This window comes from Lathyrus oleraceus, chromosome 3 (assembly GCF_024323335.1).
Source record: "Lathyrus oleraceus cultivar Zhongwan6 chromosome 3, CAAS_Psat_ZW6_1.0, whole genome shotgun sequence".
NCBI lineage: Eukaryota > Viridiplantae > Streptophyta > Magnoliopsida > Fabales > Fabaceae > Lathyrus > Lathyrus oleraceus.
The window spans coordinates 495,153,068-495,176,523 of NC_066581.1; the positions used below are offsets into that span (position 1 = coordinate 495,153,068).

Genomic DNA, 23,456 nt, shown 5'->3' on the forward strand with positions numbered 1-23,456 from the left:
GGGGAGCTGCCCATTCGGTAGTTTTTCTGATGTTGTCATTTGTGGAGAGAGGACTGAGAGTTTGATCAAAACTGGGAAGATTCAAGATGCTGGTTCCTCTTCTTCTAGGAAGCCGTTTGTCGGGGCACCTCGTCGAAGAGAGGGTGAAACTAATGTTGTTCAACACCGCAGAGATCAGAACAGAATTGAATACCGTCAAGCTGCTGCAGTAACCATTCCGGCACCTCAACCTCGTCAGCAACAACAACCAAGAGTTCAACAACCGCAACAACAACAACAACAGCAACGTCCTTTCCAGCCTAGGCAGAAATTGCAGGCTGATAGAAGATTTGATCCTCTGCCCATGTCTTACGCAGAGTTACTACCCGAGCTACTCCGGTTAGGGTTTGTAGAGCTGCGTACGATGGCTACTCCGACAGTGCTGCCTCCTGGCTATGATGCTAATGTTAGATGTGACTTTCATTCTGGGGCACCAGGCCACCATACTGAGAAGTGTCGAGCTCTCCAGCACAAGGTTCAAGATTTGATCGATGCCAAGGCAATCAACTTCGCACCAGTGCCTAACGTCGTAAACAACCCTATGCCTCAGCATGGTGGGCATAGAGTGAACAACATTGAAGGGAAAGAAGCTGAAGATCTGGTTGTTAATGTTGATGATGTTCAGACTTCTCTGCTAGTCATGAAGGGTCGTCTGCTGAATGGGGGTGTCTACCCGGGCTGTGATGAAGATTGTTCAGGCTGTGCAGAATCTGAGAATGGTTGCGACCAGTTGAGGACCGGTATCCAGGGTATGATGGATGAAGGTTGTTTGCAATTCAGTAGGGCTGTAAAGGATCGTGGAACAGCGTCAACTATCACCATTTACTTTAAACCGTCTGAAGAACGTGGACAAAGGGTCGTCAGTGCACCTGCAGCAAATGGTACCCCAGTTACCATTCCCGTGCCCGTAACCATCAGTGTTCCAACTACTGCCGTTGCGCCTGAAAGAAGGACTGTTGAGAATAGTAAAGCCGTGCCGTGGAAGTATGATAATGCTCACCGCAGTTACAGAAGGGCTGAAAGTCAGACGAGACCAGTGAATCAAACTCCAGTGACAATTGGTTTACCGAATAGAGTTCCTGCAACTGTTGGTCCGGCTGTGGATAATGTAGGGGGTCCAGGAGGTTTTACCAGAAGCGGTCGTCTGTTCGCACCGCAGCCTTTGAGGGACAATGATGCTGAGGCTTCTGCCAGAGCAAAGGGTAAGCAAGCTATGGTTGAGGAAGAACCTATCCAGAAGGAAGCACCCGAGGGGTCATTTGAGAAGGACGTGGAGGAGTTTATGAAGATAATCAAGAAGAGTGACTACAAGATTGTAGACCAGTTGAATCAAACTCCGTCCAAGATTTCTATACTTTCACTGTTGATGTGCTCTGAGGCACACCGTAACGCCTTGCTGAAGATGTTGAATCTGGCTTACGTGCCTCAAGAGATTTCTGTCAATCAACTGGAGGGTGTGATGGCCAATGTGAGCACCAGACATGGTGTAGGTTTCACCAACCTGGACTTACCGCCTGAAGGGCGAAACCATAACAAAGCCTTGCACATCACCATGGAGTGCAAGGGGGCAGTGTTGTCTCACGTATTGGTAGACACCGGGTCGTCGCTGAATGTGTTGCCTAAGCAGATTTTGAGGAAGATTGATGCGGAAGGGTTCGCGCTTAATCCCAGTGACCTGATCGTTCGTGCTTTTGACGGATCCAAACGTTCTGTGTGTGGGGAAGTTACCTTGCCTGTGAAGATAGGTCCTGAGGTTTTTGATATCATCTTCTATGTTATGGACATCCAACCCGCCTATAGTTGCTTGTTGGGGCGTCCATGGATTCATGCAGCAGGGGCAGTCTCGTCGACTCTCCATCAAAAGCTCAAGTATGTTTGGAACGGTCAGATTGTGACCGTGTGCGGTGAAGAAGAGATTCTGGTGAGTCATCTATCCTCGTTCAAATATGTTGAGGTGGATGGCGAGATCCACGAAACCTTATGTCAGGCGTTTGAGACTGTGGCTCTTGAGAAAGTGGCGTACGCTGAGCAGAGGAAGCCAGGTGCTTCAATTACTTCTTACGAGCAGGCTAAGGAGGTTGTTGATTCTGGCAAAGTTGAAGGCTGGGGCAAGATGGTGGATTTGCCGATTAAAGAAGACAAATTTGGCGTTGGTTATGAGCCTCTCCGAGCAGAGCAGAATGGTCAAGCGGGTCCGAGTACCTTTACCAGCGCTGGGCTGATGAATCATGGCGACGTCTCTGCGACCGGTAGTGAAGACTGTGACAGTGATTATGATTTGGACAACTGGGTTCGCCCGTGTGCACCAGGGGGGTCTATCAACAACTGGACGGCTGAAGAAGTGGTTCAAGTTACTCTTCTGACAGAGTAATTTTCTGTTGTTTTGTCATTTTGCATGAAAATCCTACGTTCTGCCCAAGGCGTAGTGATTCATTTTTGTAGGGCCTCATCATGTTTGAATGATTATCATTAATGAAGGACATTTTTTGAACAAATTTTGTGATCCCTGTTTTTCTATGTTTTCTGTTTTCACTTTTTTTCAAAACAATAAAAATGGCAATGTTTTTTGTTTTTGTGACTTTATTGAACTCTGTTTCTAAAACAAAGCATCAAACATGCAGAAGCAATCTTATGGCATTCACTATGAACAGTTCTGTTATGGCTCAGTATGATTTCGACAATCCCATCTACCAAGCTGAAGAGGAGAGTGAGGAAGACTGTGAACTCCCTGCAGAATTGGCCAGATTACTGAAGCAGGAGGAAAGGGTCATCCAACCTCATCAGGAGGAGTTGGAAACTATTAATTTGGGTACTGAGGACGCCAAAAAAGAAATCAAGATTGGGGCTGCTTTAGAGGACTTTGTCAAGAGGAGGCTGATTGAGATGCTGAGAGAATATGTGGAAGTGTTCGCCTGGTCGTACCAAGATATGCCTGGTTTAGATACAGACATTGTGATGCATCGATTACCTCTTAGGGAAGGATGTCCTTCGGTCAAGCAGAAGCTTCGTAGAACGAGTCCTGACATGGCAACTAAGATCAAGGAAGAGGTTCAGAAGCAGTGGGATGCAGGTTTTTTGGCTGTTACAAGTTATCCGCCGTGGGTGGCCAACATCGTTCCTGTGCCGAAGAAGGATGGTAAAGTCAGAATGTGTGTCGATTACCGGGATTTGAATAGGGCGAGTCCGAAAGATGATTTCCCATTACCTCACATTGATGTATTGGTTGATAATACGGCTCAATCTTCAGTATTCTCTTTCATGGATGGTTTCTCCGGATATAATCAGATCAAGATGGCGCCAGAGGACATGGAAAAGACGACATTCATTACACCTTGGGGCACGTTCTGCTACAAAGTGATGCCATTTGGGCTGAAGAATGCTGGTGCTACCTATCAGAGGGCAATGACGACTCTCTTTCATGACATGATGCACAAAGAAATCGAAGTGTACGTGGATGATATGATTGCGAAGTCGCAGACAGAAGAGGAGCACCTGGTTAATTTGCAGAAGTTGTTTGACCGGTTGAGGAAGTTCAAGCTGAGGTTGAATCCGAACAAGTGTACGTTTGGAGTGAGATCAGGGAAGCTCTTAGGCTTCATTGTCAGTGAGAAAGGGATTGAGGTAGATCCAGCAAAAGTCAAAGCTATTCAAGAGATGCCTGAACCGAAAACGGAGAAACAAGTCTGTGGGTTTTTAGGGAGATTGAACTACATTGCAAGGTTCATATCTCATCTAACTGCCACATGTGAACCAATTTTCAAACTGCTCAGAAAGAATCAAGCGATCAAGTGGAACGATGACTGTCAGAAAGCTTTTGACAAAATCAAGGAGTACCTACAGAAACCTCCAATCCTTATACCTCCAGTTCCAGGGAGACCTCTGATAATGTACCTGTCAGTGACTGAGAACTCGATGGGGTGTGTATTGGGACAGCATGACGAGTCTGGTCGAAAAGAGCATGCCATATACTACCTTAGCAAAAAGTTTACCGACTGTGAAACAAGATATTCACTGCTCGAGAAAACTTGCTGTGCTTTGGCCTGGGCTGCTCGCCGACTGAGACAGTATATGCTGAACGATACTACCTTATTGATTTCTAAGATGGATCCAGTGAAGTACATCTTTGAGAAGCCAGCTCTCACCGGACGTGTTGCCCGTTGGCAGATGATCTTAACTGAGTATGATATCCAGTACACGTCACAGAAGGCCATCAAAGGTAGTATTCTGTCAGACTACCTCGCCGAGCAACCGATCGAAGATTATCAGCCTATGATGTTTGAATTCCCTGATGAAGACATCATGTATCTGAAGATGAAAGATTGCGAAGAGCCTCTTGTCGAGGAAGGACCGGACCCGGATGACAAATGGACACTGATGTTTGATGGGGCTGTGAATATGAACGGTAACGGTGTTGGGGCAGTATTGATCAATCCTAAAGGTGCTCATATACCTTTTTCTGCCAGATTGACGTTCGATGTCACCAACAACGAAGCTGAGTATGAGGCTTGTATCATGGGGATAGAAGAAGCCATTGATCTGAGGATCAAAACTCTTGATATATTTGGAGATTCCGCTCTAGTGGTCAATCAAGTCAATGGAGATTGGAATACGAATCAGCCGCATCTGATTCCATATAGAGATTATACCAGAAGGATACTGACGTTCTTCAAGAAGGTGAAGTTGTATCATGTCCCCCGGGATGAGAATCAAATGGCTGATGCCTTGGCTACTTTGTCGTCTATGATCAAAGTTCATTGGTGGAATCATGTGCCACATGTTGCGGTGAATCGACTTGAGAGACCTGCATATGTGTTTGCAGCCGAGTCTGTTGTGATTGATGAGAAGCCATGGTATTACGACATCAAGAACTTCCTCAAGACTCAGGAGTATCCTGAAGGTGCGTCGAAGAATGACAAGTAAACCCTTAGAAGGCTAGCTGGAAGCTTTTATTTGAATCAGGATGATGTGTTGTATAAGAGAAACTTTGACATGGTCTTGCTCAGATGCGTGGACAGACCCGAAGCGGACATGTTAATGCAGGAAGTTCATGAAGGTTCCTTCGGTACTCATGTCGGCGGACATGCAATGGCTAAGAAATTGTTGAGAGCGGGTTATTACTGGATGACTATGGAATCCGATTGTTTCAAGTATGCTCGGAAGTGCCATAAGTGTCAAATCTATGCTGATAAGGTGCACGTACCACCAAGTCCTCTGAATATCATGAATTCGCCTTGGCCGTTTGCCATGTGGGGCATTGATATGATTGGGAAGATTGAGCCTACTGCTTCGAATGGACATCGCTTCATCTTGGTTGCGATTGACTATTTCACCAAATGGGTAGAAGCAGCTTCCTATGCTAACGTTACCAAACAAGTGGTTACCCGGTTCATCAAGAAAGAAATCATCTGTCGTTATGGAGTTCCTGAGAGAATCATCACTGACAATGGTTCGAATCTCAATAACAAGATGATGAAAGAGCTTTGTAAGGATTTCAAGATTGAACATCACAATTCTTCTCCTTACAGACCGAAGATGAATGGTGCTGTAGAAGCGGCGAACAAGAATATCAAGAAGATTGTGCAGAAGATGGTCGTTACGTACAAAGATTGGCACGAGATGCTGCCTTTCGCCTTGCATGGGTACCGTACCTCAGTACGTACGTCGACCGGGGCAACCCCTTACTCCCTTGTGTATGGTATGGAAGCTGTCCTACCTGTTGAAGTGGAGATTCCTTCTCTGAGAGTTTTATTGGATGTCAAGTTAGACGAAGCCGAGTGGATTCGAACAAGGTTTAACGAGTTGAGCCTTATTGAAGAGAGACGGCTAGCAGCTGTATGTCATGGACAGTTGTATCAGAGAAGGATGAAGCGAGCCTTTGATCAGAAAGTGCGTCCTCGAAGCTATCAGATCGGTGATCTAGTTTTGAAGAGGATCCTCCCTCCCGGTACAGATAACAGGGGCAAGTGGACTCCTAATTATGAAGGTCCGTATGTTGTAAAGAAGGTCTTTTCCGGTGGAGCCTTGATGCTTACAACTATGGATGGTGAAGATTTTCCGTCTCCTGTTAACTCAGATGTAGTCAAAAAATACTTCGCATAAATTGACCCGCTGGACAAAGAAAAAAAGAGTCCAGGCAAAAAATGGGCATCCCGACGAACCAAAAAACAGAAAAAGGTTCGGGCAAAAATTAGGGATAAAATGAAAAAATGTGTACACCCGGTAAGTCGAAAACCCGCAAGGGCGGCTTAGGCAAAAATGGGTATCCCGGTGGATTGAACACCCGAAAGGGCGATCCAGGCAAAAATTAGGGATTAAAGCGAAGACTACAGTCTGAGTTATCTGTACTTCATCAAGCTTTGTCGTCTGCCATCTCGAAAGATGTGATCCGTCCAGCCATTCTTCTCAGAAAGCAAGGAGTTGGGAGTAAAACTGATGATCTATGAGTTATAACAGAATTGGGAAATAGTGGATGCCGTGTTCACATTGCCATTAGGATAGATTTTTCCTTTTGTGCGCAATTACCTCTTTCTAGGAATTGCTTCCCATTGTATTTGCCTCTTCAGGCACATTTTCAATCAATAAAAGTCGTTATTCAGATAAATAGCTCTTCTGTTTTTATTTTTACTGTTTTGTTTGCAAAAATGTCCGAATTTTTGATAAGCATTGCATATAAGAACATGAAGGCTACACAATAACGTGCAGAAAGATAAAACATTTGAAAATCATTTTGAATGTTGAGGACACTTGAGCGTATCTTGTCCATGTATCCCCTGGGGGCAGTTTGTTATGCTGTTTTTCAAGTTGACATTTGTAAGGACGTTTCCTCAGCAAATATTTTCCCCAAGCAAGTTTGGAAGCTATCAGAGCTATGTTCCCCTGCAGAGACGTCTGTGGATAGTGTCTTCTATCCCCCAACAGATCTAAGGATTGCCTATCCCCAGCAGGCCTGTATTTGCCATTTCCTCCCCAAGTGAGGCAGGTTCATTGAAATTTATCTCCTGCATTTATCCTACCTGTGGACTGAAGGATATCCCCAGCGGAGTTTACCTTTTCCCAGCAGCAGTGCTTTTCTTCAACATGAGTGTGAAGTCGCTTCGCCATTCCTCAAGCAGAGTTCCCCGCAGAATATTTCTCCAAGAGGAGTCTTCCCACAGAGTCAGAGTATCTGATCATTTCGACTCCCTAGCTAGGGTTCATTTGCATTTTACATGTAGTAATCATTGCATCCTCAAAAATTGCGTAGCATTCCCATTCAATATGGAGCATTACGCCATAGAAAAATTCAAACATATGCATTCATGTGTTAACTTCACCAGACCGTATCCCCGGTAGAGGCGGATCATTTCATTCAACATCAGCACAGCAAGACTGCTACAGTTGCTCTTGACAGCATTCAGAATTGTTTATTCCCCACAGAGGTTTATTTCCTCACCCGATGGTGACAGAGGTTTATTTCCTCGCCCGATGGTGACAGAAAGTTTGTTTCTCCTCAGAGAAACCCCCAGCAGGTGGTCAGCCTTGCTTGGACATATCAAAGCTGTCGTTCTTGTGATACCAGTAAGTGTCATATCAACACCCGCGTGTGTTTTTTTGTTTGGTGTCGGTAAACACCATTGTTTCGGTGTCCGTAAACATCGAGTCTTCTCTCCAGTCATCAGTAAATGTCTGGTCATCATTCTTGGTGTCGGTAAACACCATTGTTTCGGTGTCTGTAAACATCGAGTATTTCCCCAGTCATCGGTAAATGTCTGGTCATCATTTTTGGTGTCGGTAAACACCATTGTTTCGGTGTCTGTAAACATCGAGTATTTCCCCAGTCATCGGTAAATGTCTGGTCATTTTTTGATGTCGGTAAACATCATCTTTCGATGTCGGTAAACGTCGAGTCTATCCCCAGTCATCGGTAAATGTCTGGTCATTCTTTTTGATGTCGGTAAACATCATCTTTCGATGTCGGTAAACATCGAGTCTATCCCCAGTCATCGGTAAATGTCTGGTCATTCTTTTGATGTCGGTAAACATCATCTTTCGATGTCGGTAAACGTCGAGTCTCATCCCAGTCATCTGTAAATGTCTGGTCATTGCTTTGTTTCCTTGTTGATAAAATCAAAATCCCCAGCCGCCATCGGTAAATGGTCGTGCTGAAGTTGATATCGGTAAATATCAAGTTTCCAGTTCTCCAACCATCGGTAAATGGTTTTGCTTTTTCTGAAGCTGTCACGCAGTTTGTCATCGGTAAATGACGTGGTTCTTTTGTATCATATCCAGTACTGTGCAAATTCTACGGTTCTTTGGTATTCAATCCCTGTTTACCCTGAAAGTCTGACAGCCGTTGCTCTCATCCATTCGGGTTCCCAGCTGATTGAATAGGGGCAGCTGTAGCACCTCAAATTTGCACCTATCATTATACATACAATTTCATATTAGGTCATAGCATATCATGATCCATTGCATAGCATTGCATTGCCTCTTTTGCCTCAAGTGCAAGCCAATCAAGAAATTAGGTCAAACTGATCAGGAGATCAGTCAGTCAATCAAGCAAAGGTGTTTCTCAAGGAACCAATGCCCTAGGTTGTGTGCAACAAGTTCACATGACTTGGTGGTCCATTTGAAGTGTTCAAGGCAAGGGTTGAAGGCTCAAAGGTCATCAGTTCATGCACAGACAGTCAAAAGTCAAAGAAAGTCAACTGTCAGTCAAGGCAGTGGATGGTGGTCATTCTTGTGGAATTTGGGCACCATGGTCAATAATCAAGAGTTCATACAGCTTGGGACATCATTTGAAGTCAAATTCTCAAGGAATTAGGGTTTGGAAGTCATCAGTCAATGCATAATCAGTCAGAAACCCTAAAAGTCAACTGTTGGTCAACTGTCCATTTAATTAGTGATTGGATGATTGGAATTGGTTTGTGAGAGTTCATTCATGTCCAAATAGTCATCATACATCATGCCAAACACCATCATGGAAGAATTTGAAGCCAGATCAAAAATTTCCCAAAACGGAAACTAGGCCTGTAACTGAAACTTACCAGAAATGGAAAGTCTTGATCCTCAAACTTACATTTTGATACAAGCCTCAAATGAATTTTTGCCCAACATGAAAGTTGAAGATCTTGTTCTCCCATTTCCAAAAAGTCCTAGAACTCTCAATTCCCATGTGTGGTTGGCAAGTTATGATCGAATCGATTTCAGAAAATCTTGAACTTCAAAGGGCCATATCTCTCAAACCGTTTGGCCAATTTTGGTGGGGTTTTTTCCTACAAGTCACATTTGATCCCCTCTTTCCAAAAATATAAATTTCATGAGCCAAAACTTCACCAATCAAAATGGCATATTTTGACCTATTTCATTTAAATGCAAGTTTGACCAAAAGTTGACTTTTTGATATAAACCTTTTTCTACCATTTGGCTAATTGGGAAAGCTCAGAAATGTCATTTAGAATGTGTTTGCAAAGTCAAAATATGCAGTACATGAAGCCATTGCTTGGTTGCTTGAATTGTAAGAAAGGTACAAATTCACCATACTTGTCCATGCTTCCACAACCATGCCTTGTACTAGCAGCATTATGCAGCAATTTTTCTGTCATGGTGAGCCTCATTATACAGCCAAATAACCAACAAGTACATATGGCCTTACTAGTTTACTTGAACATTGGCAAAAGGACATGTTTACAACAAATCCAATTGATGAACCATACTTGTACCACTCTCACATAGCAGAATTTTGGCCATCATTTTCTGTTTTGGACACACACATAACACAGCCACATAACCAATAGCATACCAATTCACTCATGCTGAATCTCTTACTTGCATTCCTATTTTGCTGTCAAGAGAACCATACCTTGCCTTGGACTGTACTTGCTTTGGCACTGTGAAAATTTTCCTGTCAAACCATGATGAACAAGTAGCAGACCAAACACTTTCACTGATTTTCCAACCTCACCTTGCTATTTTCTTGGCATTTCAAACTCTCTGTCACGACATCCTGCAAAGAAAAAACCCTTAGCAACTGTTTTCACCATACCTCCATGCCAATTTGTACTGTCACATGAGAACTGCTGCAGCCAAGCATCCAACAGCAAGGGAACCTTGCTTGACTTCACATCAAAAGACCTCACTTGCATTTACAAAGAAAAAAACTGTCAAAAGCTGACAGTAAAAAAAAACCTGAGCCTTGCATTTTGTGCTAGAGAATCCTGCTAGCCAACACAAAAGAACTCAAAAACCACCTTACTGTTTTGGCATTCCCATTTTTCTGTCAAAAATGCAAAAAACCATGAAGCCATCATCAAACCACATGTTCCTCACCATGTTGCTGTCAAAGAAAGCTCAACATTGCAGCCAACATAATAGCATCACCAACCTTTTTTTTTGGGCCAAGGCAAATTGATTGTGCAACCTCATTCATTCAAAACTGACCTCACTGTTAAAACTCACAAGGAACCAAACTGCATTGCTTTTTCAAACCTTGCTTGACTTCACCTCCAAACACACCTCACTTGCATCTTGCCAAGAAAAACCAGTCAAGAACCTCATTCCCTGCCATGGTAAACCAACAGTAGACCAACCATTTTTACTAGCAAAAGACTGATTTTTTGGCATTTTGAAAAGATTGAAAAGCTGTCAAAATTCAAAACCACCAAGAAACTTCTAAACAACAGGCTTTTCATAATGTTCTCTATCACATGAAACCCACTAACCACACTGCATACAGCACCCTCTCTCTCAAAAGTTCATCTTTGGCCATTTCCAACTCTCAGTCCAAACGCAAAAGCAAACTAGCCTGGCCCTGCATTGACACAACATTTCCATCATTTTCCTGTCATGAAACCAGCTGCAGCCACAGTCAAACACTTTGCAACAGAAAATCACTCTCCAACCAAAACCTCACTTTAGCATTTATCAAAGATACCTATCAAACTCCAAAAGGCACCAAGAACCTATACCTGCTTTGACCATCCATCCACCAAACCAAACACTGCTAGCAGCCACTTGGTCAAGAGGAAAAACACAAAAACTCACTCCATGACAGAAGTTGCTTGAGATCATTTCAATCTACACAAGCCAAAACCAACTTCATCATTCATCATCTGGGACCCTAAGGTGCAACTGTTGCACTTCTGTAACATCAAACAACTCCAAGAACACAATTGCCCTTCAAAATAGGTATGGATTCGACCCTCCTCTTTTGTCAAATTGCTACATGCTTTCAAAAGGTCTTTCTATGCTGGTTATCATGATGTGTTTATTTTTTGAATTGGTTGTGTGTTCATGAAGCTATTTTGAAAACAAGTTTAGTGTGGAAATGTGTTTGTGCTCGATTCATGATACACACGAGGTTTCAATGAAAATGGTTGTTAGATTCATGTTTGTCATTGCTTGATGGTCATTCTCATATATCCAATTTCAATTTCTGGAAAAAAATCGTGTTTGAAGGTGATGAGATTACACTGTTCATCAAACCCTAGCTTTGAATTTCCCAGATTTCTCCCCATTTTTGTGCTGCCTGGCTTAAACTCCCTCATCCAATCAAAACATTTCCTTTAAAGCCCAAAACGACTGTGTTTGGTTAAGTGAATCAGGGAATTACAAAAATGCCATTCTTTCAATATTATTTCCATTTTATTTCTTCATTTTGATATCCCATCTTCCAAAATTCATAACTTGCTCATTTTTGATCCAAATTCAATGGGATTTTTTGTGTTATGTTCATCATGATCTCTACTTTTTTATCATTATTTTTCCAGAATTTTTGGATGAGTGGTTTTTAAATGGTGCTAGGGTTTGTGACATGTGACCAAATTTTGTACACCTTGCCAAATCAATTGTGAAATGATGATACTTTATCCAATGGCTCCCAAATTTTTTGTGCTTAAACTAGACACACTCATGGTGATTTTGGTGTAGAGTTTGTGAATTTATCATTGCTGGTTTGTGAGATATGATTTTTTGAATTAGGGTGTGACAATTTGTGTCACACCATTGATGTCCAACTTCAGGATTTTCATTACCATGCTTCTTGACTTCCAATGGATCTGATTCTTTGCATGAACCTACTCTTATATGTCTAGTTTACATGTGAATTTTCTTGGAATTATTTGTGTCATTTTCCATTTGTTTGAGATTTTTCTTCCCTGCCTAGTCAAATGTTGACTTTGTGTGACACATGCTCCCATTTCATTTGTGAAATTCTCATACTTTATTAGATGGACATGAAATTTTGCATGAGATAACTAGACATCCTCATCTTTGCCATGGCTTTAGTCCCATTCATTTATCATACACCATTTCTGATTTATGATTTTTCTAAGTTGATGCATGTTTGGTTGACTTCTTTGAGCATGTTCAAAATTGCTTTGACTTTCTGATTTTCATTGACTGCCTTCCACTTGTCCAAATGGGATGAAATTTGACATGCTTACCATGCTATGTGTTAGGTTTGATCATGATTTATTTGGTGATTTTTGGAAAATGTTTGGATTGCTTTTGAGTTAAGTCTTGCTGTTGACTTCTATGAGCTTCTGTTTGCCATGTTTTGACCTAAATGGTTCATGAAATGATGATGATGATTGATATGAGTGTGAATCCAATTGGTTGTGTTTCTTGAATGTTTAAACTTGATTTTGATTGGATATCCTTTGCTGTTTTGGCTTTCTCATTCACTTTTGACCCTAGGCTTGCCCTAGCGGTCCTGTTACTCACCTTCGAGCTTGTGTTTTCAGGTTGACCATCAAATGGCCATTGAGACCAATTCTTTTGATTGAGCTTGCTTAAGAATCATTGTCTAACTTGTTTGTATTGTAGGTGGCTTGGCTCACATGCCTTAAGCCTTGTGCCTTGCACATCCATGTGCCTCCAATTAACTGTTGGTGTCTGTTTCTGTCTGTTTTGTTTGAAGTTGTATACTAACATCTGCTTGACTGTTTCAGGTGCTTTAGTTGCTTAGTTCCTTGTGAACTTTTTGTTTTGCTTTGCTTCTATAAGCAATTTGCATTGAGGTATGTCTCTTTTACTTCATGTAGTCTGGAAGACCTGGCCTGTTACTTGGCCAGGCAACTGTCTGAAGTCCTCCTTAAGAGGCAATGTTTGTGGATGTTTACTTTTGTCCTTGCATAGAGTCAAAGTCCTCCTAAGTGAAGAGGCAATTGGTGGAAGGTAGGGATATGCAATCTATCCCCCACTATTCAGTGTGTCATCTGCTTTGCTCACACCACTGTGTTGATGCATTGCAGATACAAACCTAAGATCTTGTACAACTGTACAGTTGAGTCAGTTTTAATGTGTAGAAGGGTTCCCACTTTCTGAACCCACACATTCTTGTCTTGAGCTCTCCCAGGCCAGGGATAAGAGCTGTGAGGTCTCATCCTCACTTCATCCTTTCATCTGCTTCACCTTAGCCCCTCAATGGCAAGGTTAAGAGCAACATTCACCCAGTTCCAGAGGTTTGTTTGTCGAGGTTGATATGACCCCTTGACTAAAACCTAACCCTTGTTTGAGCCATTTGTTTGTGTATAGCGTGTGCTATCTGTGCTTGTAGGATTGTTTGACTTGCTTCCTGTGCAAGATAGGATTGTTTGACTTGCTTCCTGTGCAAGATAGGATTGTTTGACTTGCTTCCTGTGCAAGTTAGGATTAGTTTAGACTTGCTTCCTGTGCAAGTTAGGTTTTGCTTGGCTTGCTTCCTGTGCAAGTTAAGTGTGTGTGGCTTGCTTCCTGTGTGAGCCATGCTTAGGATAGGTTGGCCCTTGCGCCATTTAGCTAGAAACCTTAACTTAGGGACGATCTTGCATGACAACATCTAGGCTCGAGTCGTAGTCTCCCTAGTGTTGTGTCTCCCTCTGTTATCTGGTTAGGCTAGTCCTTTTTCCCTGCGTAGGGGAACTACATCGCCCTGATCTTCATACCAGATGAAGTATGTAGGCAGGAGATTGAGCTGATCTCTCCGGGCGCCCTTTTCTTTTTTTGTGTGTGTTGTCTGACCTTTGCTAGGCTCGAGTGCCTGACTCCTTAGCAATCTGTTGTCTGTTCGTTTGTGTGTGTGCTTGACAGTTATAGGCTCGAGTCCCCGACTCCCTATTAACTTGTTGTGTTGTTGTGTGCTTGGAAGCCGATGTAAGTCCATCGAGTGGCATTTGGGTTCCAGTGTGCGTGCGTTTTGGTTTGGATGCTGATGTAAGTCCAGTGATTGGCAGTCGGGCCCACGTTTGCCTTTGCCTGTGTTTGTTTGTGTGCGTGTCAGCCGAGCTACGAATGCTCTGATTCTTCTCTCGTCCGAGAAGATACGTATGCATAGGATGCGATATCCTAGCGAGCATGTGTCGTTTCCCCAGTCCGAACTACTTCGACTCTGATGTCTATGCCTGATAGACTAAGTAGGCCCAGGATGCGATATCCTGCCGAGTCAGTTTCAGTCAGTCTCTTTTGTTTCTTTCAGCCAGTGTGTGTGAATATTTGAGCAGTGTTTAGCAACCAATTTCCTTTCTAGTGTGCGTGGATCCCGTAGAGTACTACGGATGCGTAGGGGTGCTAATACCTTCCCTTCGCATAACCGACTCCCGAACCCATACTCTTTGGTCGCGAGACCATGTTCTTTCCAGGTTTACTCTGAGCGTTTCCTTTCCCTCTTTTGGGATAAATAACGCACGGTGGCGGCTCTGTTGTTTCTTTCTTTTCCCGCCGGTTTTTCGCGCGATGCGACACCTTCTACTGGAGATGCGCTCCTGGCCTTAATTGGTCGGGCCGTGCCTCTGGAGTCGTTACTTAAAAGAAATTAGAGTGCTTAAAGCAAGCCTACGCTCTGGATACATTAGCATGGGATAACACCACAGGATTCTAATCCTATTGTGTTGGCCTTCGGGATCGGAGTAATGATTAACAGGGACAGTCGGGGGCATTCGTATTTCATAGTCAGAGGTGAAATTCTTGGATTTATGAAAGACGAACAACTGTGAAAGCATTTTCCAAGGATGTTTCATTAATCAAGAACGAAAGTTTGAGGCTCGAAGACGATCAGATACTGTCCTAGTCTCAACCATATACGATGCCGACCAGGGATCAACGAATGTTGCTTTTAGGACTCCACTGACACCTTATGAGAAATCAAAGTCTTTGGGTTCCGGGGGGAGTATGGTCACAAGGCTGAAACTTAAAGGAATTGACGGAAGGGTACCACCAGGAGTGGAGCCTGCGGATTAATTTGACTCAACACAGGGAAACTTATCAGGTCCAGACATAGTAAGGATTGACAGACTAAGAGCTCTTTCTTGATTCTATGGGTGGTGGTGCATGGTCATTTTTAGTTGGTAGAGCGATTTGTCTGGTTAATTTCGTTAACAAACGAGACCTCAGCCTGCTAAATAGCTATGTGGAAGTAACCCTCCGCGACCAGCTTCTTAGAGGGACTATGGCTGCTTAGGCCACGGAAGTTTGAGACAATAACAAATATGTTATGCCCTTAGATGTTCTGGGCCGCATGTGCGCTACACTGATGTATTCAACGAGTCTGTAGTCTTGGCCGACAGGCCCGGGTAATCTTTGAAATTTCATCGTGATGGGGATAGATCATTGCAATTGCTAGTCTTCAACGAGGAATTCCTAGTAAGCGCGAGTCATCAGCTCGCGTTGACTACATCCCTGCCCTTTGTACACACCTCTCGTCGCTCCTACCGATTGAATGGTCTGGTGAAGTGTTCGAATTGCGGCGATGTGGGCGGTTCGCTGTCCGCGACGTTGTGAGAAGTCCACTGAACCTTATCATTTATAGGAAGGAGAAGTCGTAACAAGGATATCGTAGGTGAACCTGCGGAAGGATTATTGTCGATGCCTTATATACAGTCCAACACGTGAATTAGTTTGAACACATACGGTGGGCTTGAGGCGTTCCACACCCCAACTTGCCATTGGTATCTGAGGGGAATGACGAAGTGTGTTCTCCTTTGTGCCAAAACTTAAACCCCGATGCTGAATGCGTCAAGGAAATTTAAATTTGCACTGAGTGCATCTGCATGGCACCGGGGATGGTTCCCATGCGGGTTGTATTTTGACACATTAATATAAAATGACTCTCGGCAACGGATATCTAGGCTCTTGCATCAATGAAGAACCTAGCAAAATGCGATACTTGGTGTGAATTGCAGAATCCTGTAAACCCATCGAGTCTTTGAATGCAAGTTGCGCCCGATGCCATTAGGTTTAGGGCACGTCTGCCTGGGTGTCACATATTAAAGCCTCCTGCAATTTTCCTTTTGATAAGTATTGTGCAGGGTGGATGTTGGCCTCCCATGAGCTCTTTCGTCTCATGGTTGGTTGAAAATTGAGACCTTGGTAGGGTGTGCCATGATAAATGGTGGTTGTGTGACCCACGAGACCAATCATGTGTTGCTCTATTGAATTTGGGCTCTTTTACCCATTTGCGTTTCTAAACGCTCATGATGAGACCTCAGGTCAGGCGGGGCTACCCGCTGAATTTAAGCATATCAATAAGCGGAGGAAAAGAAACTAACAAGGATTCCCTTAGTAACGGCGAGCGAATCGGGATAAGCCCACCATGAGAATCGATCGCCCTCGGCGTTTGAATTATAGTTTGGAGAAGCGTCCTCAGCGGCGGACGGGGCCCAAGTCCCTTGGAAGGGGGCGCCAGAGAGGGTGAGAGCCCCGTTGTTCTCGGACCCTGTCGCACCACGAGGCGATGTCGGCGAGTCAGGTTGTTTGAGAATGCATCCTCAATCGGGCGGTAAATTCTATCTAAGGCTAAATATTGGCGAGAGACCGATAGCGAACAAGTTCTGCGAGGGAAAGATGAAAAGGACTTTGGAAAGAGAGTCAAATAGTGCTTGAAATTGTCGGGAGGGAAGCGGATGAGGGCCAGCGATGTGTTTTGGTCGGATGTGGAATGGTTTGTGTCAGTCCTCCAATCGACTCGAGACATTGGCCGACGTGGATTGTGATGGTGGCCCAAGCCTGAATTGTTGAAATGCTCGCGGAGACGTCATCATCACGATTGTGGACGGCAGCGCGCGCTGATTCAGCGTGCTTCGGCACTTACGTGCTCTTGGCGTCGGCCAGTGGGCTCCCCACTCGACCCGTCTTGAAACACGGACCAAGGAGTCTGACATGTGTGCGAGTCAACGGACGAGTAAACCCGTAAGGTGCAAGGAAGCTAATTGGTGGGATCCTCTTGTGGGTTACACCACCGACCGACTCTGATCTTTTGTGAAGGGTTCGAGTGAGAGCATACCTGTCGGGACCCGAAAGATGGTGAATTATGCCTGAGCGGGGTGAAGCCATAGGAAACTCTGGTGGAGGCCCGCAACGATACTGACGTGCAAATCGTTCGTTTGACTTGGGTATAGGGGTGAAAGACTAATCGAACCGTCTAGTAGCTTGATCCCTCCGAAGTTTCCCTCAGGATAGTTGGAGCCCGAGGGCGAGTTCTATCGGGTAAAGCCAATGATTAGAGGCATCGAGGGCGCAACGCCCTCAACCTATTCTCAAACTTTAAATAGGTAGGACGGCGTGACTGCTCTGTTGAGCCATGCCATGGAATCGAGAGCTCCAAGTGGGCCATTTTTGGTAAGCAGAACTAGCGATGCGGGATGAACCGGAAGCTGGGTTGCGGTGCCTAACTGCGCGCTAACCTACAGAGACATTCACATGATGATGTATACTCCTCACAAAATTGTTTTGATGGTTGTAATCGTATGGCTATGTTGTTTATGTGTTGTATTTATTTGTTATGATATTTTATTTATTGTAGTTTCTTGTGTTGTTGTTTATGTGTTGTATTTGTTTGTAATGGTATTTCCCCACAAAGTTATCATATGAAATGAATGTTATTTTCAATATAAAGCAAATGAGTTACAATTAAAATCATCTTGTTGTGCTTATTCCAACACTGAGATAGTTATTACGATTATGACGGGGCTGACGACATGAACTACATAATCTAACCATTTTGTTCATTGTATCCATTTAGGTTCGAATACAGGCGCTGTTTGGGCGATCCTTTTTCTTTCTTCGTATTATTTCATTGTGCCAGAGAATGTCCCCTTGATATGTAGACCAGTAATCCTCTTTTGCTACCACCGAAAAGCTAATTTTATAAATAATGCAAAGGTTTATGACTTTGTACACGTCGGATAGTAAGTTGGAAGGATCCTGTCGAACCTTTGAACATGCTGTTATGACATGGGAGTAGGGCATACGAAAGGCTTGGAACTTCCTGCAGTTGCACCAACCTCTATCTAGTTCCACTCGATAGTGTCCTCCAGGCAAGCCTTAACTGTGATCCATTGATTTAACAACACTGTACCAACCTTTAGTACGGCCAAACACCGTGACCACATGTGTGTTAGCTTTGGCAACTTCCTCTTTAATGAATTTCATTGGAGCATCACTGGACAACTGTCCAGATTGTAACACTGAACTCCATTTGGAACGTCTGATCTCAAACAACATCCCTAGCCTGAAATAGGTTGCTTGCACAAAAGCAGTTATAAATAGGTCTCGAATGCTTTTGAAGACATAGTTCACTGATTCCACAAGATTTATTGTCATGTGACCGTGTAAAACTGTAGTTCAACATGCAACAACAAATTCCAGAACCTCCAACGTGTTTGTGAGATTGGTATCAACAAAAAGTTGATGGTCAATGAGATTATTCTGATTGGAGAGACTTCATAAAAGAGATGCGACGTCATTGGGGGAATCAACGATAACACATCTTAAACAAACCAATCATACATGGTACTAGACCAACCCAACATTATATGACATGGTTTAGGTCGATTACAACGCCACCGTTTATGTCTGAGCCAAGGTATTTGATTGATCTACGCCAACGAGATTCGTCATCAAACACCCAACAACAAATTCCAGCCTAAGAACAATGTTAACCCATCCAAATCCAACGACCAACCTCACACCATCACCCTACCATATACACATCACCACTAAACACCCAACCTCGCAACCAATTCATGCCACACATCCAAACTCAAAATCAGGAATCAAACCCTAACCACTAACACCCACACGTAGCCACCACAACAGTTTATAGCCCAGATGATTCATACGATTCAACGTCATGCCATCGTAGCCCCCCACTAATGAACACCCGAACATCCCATCGCCACAACATCCAACCATTATTTGACTTTAGTACACCACATGAACTGTTGATTCGTTTCCAAAATGATTCAATGTCCCAATTCAGGCAACCATTGTAACACCCTTCTAAATACCCCAAAATATTTAATTAAAATAATAACATATCAATCAGAGTAATTATGCCCCGAAGGGTGTCACACAATCATTTCACAACATTTATCAAAATATCCTGTCATGCTCATTTATTTAATCAAAATAAGACTCTTTTGCATAATTCGCAGCGGATACAAAACATCGACATTCAAAGCATGTACTACATTACATGTAAAGTTGATCAACAACTGTATTAAAACATATTCAAACATCCCCTCCCGATGTTACATCTACCAGAGCATGACCCACTAAGGACGACACTAGACTCCATAGCACTAGCTTCTACTCAACTCATTGCTCGTTACCTGAAAAATAGATGTAAGGGTGAGTTCCTCAATCAATATAATAAGCATTATAGAACAACATGTAATGCTAAGTAATTAACACATCAATTCACCCTAATCAGACTACGCACTCAGCAACGGCAATATCCGTTCCAACATCATATTCAACAGTAACATATAGCATATGTATAATCTCAACCACACTCAACATCAACAACACAACACATAACACACATATAATACTGGAATACATCCATTCATATTATATGCCATACATTCATTATGCAATGAGACTCCACACATGCGGTACCGACTATTCTTGAACATACAGTTCAAGCTCACCGATCAACTCCAGATACGGCTACTAAGCTCACTAGTCCCACTCATTTGAGATCTAATGACTCACTCACCAATTCCTCACCATGGGAATTAGCTACAGCCCCGAAGGCTAGACTATGCACACTAATCATCTAGCATGCAAACATCAACAACAAATCCATAATGATTCACTCACTAATTCCTCACCATGGGAATTAGCTACAGCCCCAAAGGCTATGCCATGCATAATATATACATTCACAACAATATGCATATCATCAGACATCCTCAATATTTTATCACATAAGCATATCAGATCATGCCAAACAACAACCACAGTATTAGTACACTCTACTAATACCTATACTACTCAAAGCCACGGGAAATGATCCCTAATATGTCATACATCAGCTGAATTACAACACTCAGTCTAAACAACCAAAACTGCACAACAACAGCACAGAAAATACACAATTCTGCCCATACGCGTATTGCCTATGCCCATACGCGTATTGCCCACGCCTGACCAAATCCATACGCGTAATGCCTACGCCCATACGCGTATGCTACGCGTATCACATTCCCATACGCGTACCAACAGAGACCAAAACACATTCAAAACATCATCTTCCTCATCCATACGCGTATTGCCTAGTGCCATACGCGTACCAGCCATCTCATACGCGTATTGCCTAGTGCCATACGCGTATGACCAGAGACCAGAACTCTCAGATCTGCAATGGCTTTCTCTGCTACGAGATCTACCCAATCCAACCTTCCACAGTCCAAATTTCACACATAATTCATTCATCTCATCTAACACGAATGATACACTTTCGATTCCAAAATTTTCTAACGTTTCTACCTCTAATTCCTACGAATTTCATCAATTTTAATCCCAATTCCGTTCATCCAATATTCTACCAATTTCAGCATGCATCAATCAAATCAGAGGTAAAACAATAGTTTCTCACTACCCAGTACATATCATCCCATAATACCCGTTAATCGATGATAAACCCCCCTTACCTGAGTTAATCCGGCACTTCCGTTAGCTTCAAGCTTTTCCTCTTCTCTTGCTCTGCCTCTTTGCCTTTTTCCACTTTCAGCCGCTTCTCTGTTCCTTTTCACGTGAAAACCCTTTTTACCACAAATGGGACTTTTGTTATTCCAATAAAATAATAACCCAATAATTATTATTCCAAAATAATGATAATAATCCAAACTTCCAATTATTCAATTAAATTAATAAATAAAATATTAATTTAAATTAAATAATTATCTTATTTTAATTGGGGTGTTACAACTCTCCCCCACTAAAAGAGTTTTCGTCCTCGAAAACATACCTTAAGCGAACAACTCAGGATAAGACTCCTTCATCTGGCTCTCAAGTTCCCAAGTCACATTGCCACCTGCTGGTCCTCCCCAAGCTACCTTCACCAAGGCAATCTCTTTACCCCGCAACTGCTTCAATTCTCGATCCTCAATCCTCATAGGTGATGTTTCCACAGTCAGGTTATCTCTCACCTGTACATCATCTATTTGGACTACATGCGACGGATCATGAATGTACCTCCTCAACTGAGACACATGAAAAACCTCATGCAAATTTGCAAGTGACGGCGGTAAAGCGACACGATAGGCTACCTCTCCTATCCTCTCCAAAATCTGATAAGGACCAATAAATCGAGGTGTCAACTTCCTTGACTTCAAAGCTCGACCAACACCAGTTATCGGAGTAACACGAAGAAACACATGATCTCCCTCTTGGAACTCAAGTGACTTCCTCCTCTTATCATGATAACTCTTCTGACGACTCTGAGCAATTCTCATTTTCTCCTGAATCATCTTAATCTTTTCCGTAGTTTGTTGAACAATCTCCGGTCCAACCACAGCACTCTCACCGGACTCATACCAACATAAAGGTGTCCGACATCTCCTACCATACAAAGCTTCAAACGGTGCCATACCAATGCTCGAATGAAAACTATTGTTGTAGGTAAACTCAATCAAAGGCAAATAACAATCCCAAGCACCTCCCTTTTCCAAAACACAAGCTCTCAAAAGATCTTCTAATGACTGAATCGTCCTCTCAGTCTGACCATCAGTCTGCGGATGATATGCAGAACTCAATCTCAGCTTAGTTCCCAAAGCTCTCTGCAAACCTTCCCAAAATTTCGATGTAAATCTAGGATCTCTGTCCGAAACAATACTGGACGGAATACCATGCAAACTTGCAATCTTCTCAATATACAACTCGGCTAATCTCTCTAACGGATAATCCATTCTGATCGGAATGAAATGAGCCGACTTCGTCAATCTGTCAACTATCACCCAAATAGCTTCAAAATTCTTATTTGTCCTCGGCAAACCAGAAACAAAATCCATACTGATACTATCCCACTTCCACTCTGGAATAGCCAACGGTTGCATTAGCCCAGACGGCTTCTGATGCTCAATCTTTGACTTCTGACAAGTCAAACAGGAATAAACAAAACTCACAATTTCTTTCTTCATTCCCGGCCACCAAAATAACTTTTTCAAATCATGATACATCTTCGTAGCTCCAGGATGAATACTCAAACCACTACGATGTCCTTCTTCTAGAATACTCTTCTTAAGTTCGGTAACATCCGGAATACACACCCGATTACCAAATTTCAAAATGTCATTCTCGTCAACTCTGAATTCACCACCTTGACCTTGATTCACTAAAGTCAACTTATCAACCAAAAGCATATCGGATTTCTGACCCTCTCTGATCTCATCCAGAATACCACTTGTTAACTTCAGCATACCCAATTTAACACTATTGTGAGTACTCTCACACACCAAACTCAAGTCTCTAAACTGCTCAATCAACTCCAATTCTTTAACCATTAACATAGACATATGCAATGATTTCCGACTCAATGCATCAGCCACTACATTTGCTTTACCCGGATGGTAATTCAAACCAAAGTCATAATCCTTCAGAAATTCTAACCATCTCCTCTGTCTCATATTCATCTCTTTCTGATCAAATAAATACTTTAAACTCTTATGGTCACTGAAAACCTCAAATCTTGATCCATACAAGTAATGCCTCCATAACTTCAGAACAAATACCACAGCTGCCAACTCTAAATCGTGTGTCGGATAGTTCCTCTCATGAACTCTTAGCTGTCTCTAAGCATAAGCTATAACCTGCTTATTCTGCATCAACATACCACCCAAACCCAACAATGAAGCATCACAGAAAACCTCAAATAGTTCTGACGGACTCGGTAATATCAAAATAGGAGCAGTAGTTAACCTTCTCTTTAACTCTTGGAAACCTTCTTCACATCTTGAGTCCCAAACAAACGCTTGCCCCTTTCTAGTCAACATCGTCAACGGTAACGCCAACTTAGAAAATCCCTCAATGAACTTCCTATAATAACCTGCAAGTCCAAGAAAACTTCTTATCTCAGAAACTGACTTCGGAGCTTCCCACTTAGACACCGCTTCTATCTTAGAAGGATCAACAGCAACACCACCTCTTGAAATCACATGACCAAGAAAACTAACTTCTTC

The 23,456-nt window shown here is 42.9% G+C and overlaps 1 non-coding gene across 1 annotated transcript; it reads left to right on the forward strand.

Moving 5' to 3' along the window:
• Window positions 1-16,098: 16,098 nt before the first annotated feature.
• Window positions 16,099-16,255, forward strand: LOC127132874 (5.8S ribosomal RNA). Its single transcript, XR_007806880.1, has one exon. It is a non-coding gene; the product is annotated as a 5.8S ribosomal RNA (ribosomal RNA).
• The last annotated feature ends 7,201 nt before the right edge of the window (window positions 16,256-23,456 follow it).